General features: G+C 35.8%; 1 non-coding gene across 1 annotated transcript; it reads right to left on the bottom strand.

Annotated features, from left to right (window-relative positions):
- Window positions 1-938: 938 nt before the first annotated feature.
- On the bottom strand, window positions 939-1,045 carry LOC121204179 (small nucleolar RNA R71). The gene has a single exon (XR_005899108.1). It is a non-coding gene; the product is annotated as a small nucleolar RNA R71 (small nucleolar RNA).
- Window positions 1,046-1,307: the final 262 nt, after the last annotated feature.

Below are 1,307 nucleotides of genomic sequence, written 5' to 3'. Positions count from 1 at the left end.
TAACACAATTATGTCATCTTGATTAAATCTTATTTTGAAATCGTGCATTAGAACTTTCTTTTACTTCATTTTATTTATTTTAATTTTCTTAAGTTTTTAATCACCCTCTTTAAATAAAATATTTTTCTTCACCAAAGTGTTTTAAATTGCATTCGTAAATAATCCTTTTCACAGTCCCTGTGGGTATGATAACTCGATATTTACTTGTCACTTTATTACTTGTTGTGATTGTGTACACTTGCACATTTCCATCATTCCAAGTTTTTGGCATCGTTGCCAGGGACTATTTTAAAAAGTCATTATTTGTGAATTTGTTAGTTTTACATTTTGGTTTATTTTTCCTGTTTAATTATTAATTTAATTAATTTTTTTGTGATTATTTCAGGTGTTTATGAGTATTGACCGAATATTGACCTACTCCCTGTAGACCCTGAGATAGAAAGTACTTTTCGACAGCAAAGAAGACAAGCAAATCAGAGGAGGACCAAAGAGATGAACTTTGAAAATCCAATCCAAGGAAATGGAGCAAACCCTGCTCAAAATCCTATCTTTATTGCTGATGATAGGGATAGAGGTTTACGACAGTATGTCGTGCCAGTATTTAATGATCTTAATTCGGGTATTAGGAGACCCGAAATTGAGGTACAATAGTTTGAGCTTAAGCCAGTCATGTTCCAGATGCTTCAGACAGTGTGTCAATTCAGTGGAATGCTTACCAAAGTTCCTCACCTACACTTAAGACTATTTATGGAGGTGAGCGATTCTTTCAAGTTAGCCGGAGTACTTGAAGATGCATTACGATTAAAGCTATTCCCATATTCACTGATGGACAGAGCTCGAGCCTGGTTGAACTCATTGCCACCCCAAACTCAATTTCCACATGGCAAGAGTTAGCAGAAAGATTCCTTATGAAGTATTTCCCACCTAACAAGAATGGTAAATTGAGGAACGAGATCACTGCCTTCCAAAAAATGGATGATGAGTCCTTGTATAAGGCATGGAAAAGGTACAAAGAGTTATTACGAAAGTGCCCTCATCATGGAATCCTACATTGCAAACTTGAGACATTTTATAATGGTCTCAATGCTCACACGAGGATGGTAGTGGACGCTTTTGCAAATGGTGCTCTCTTTTCTAAGTCTTACAATGAGGCTTATGAAATTATCGAGAGGATTGCCAGCAACAATTACCAATGACCAACCAACCGAGCAACGTCAGGAAGAAGAGTTGCTGAAATACATGAATTAGATGCTCTTACTTCACTCATATCTCAGGTATCATCAATATCCTTAATTCTTAAAAATCTT

Source organism: Gossypium hirsutum, chromosome A07 (genome assembly GCF_007990345.1).
Source record: "Gossypium hirsutum isolate 1008001.06 chromosome A07, Gossypium_hirsutum_v2.1, whole genome shotgun sequence".
Taxonomy (NCBI): domain Eukaryota; kingdom Viridiplantae; phylum Streptophyta; class Magnoliopsida; order Malvales; family Malvaceae; genus Gossypium; species Gossypium hirsutum.
The sequence above is the reverse complement of the archived record's forward strand: the minus strand, read 5'-3'. Positions and strand labels throughout refer to the sequence as shown.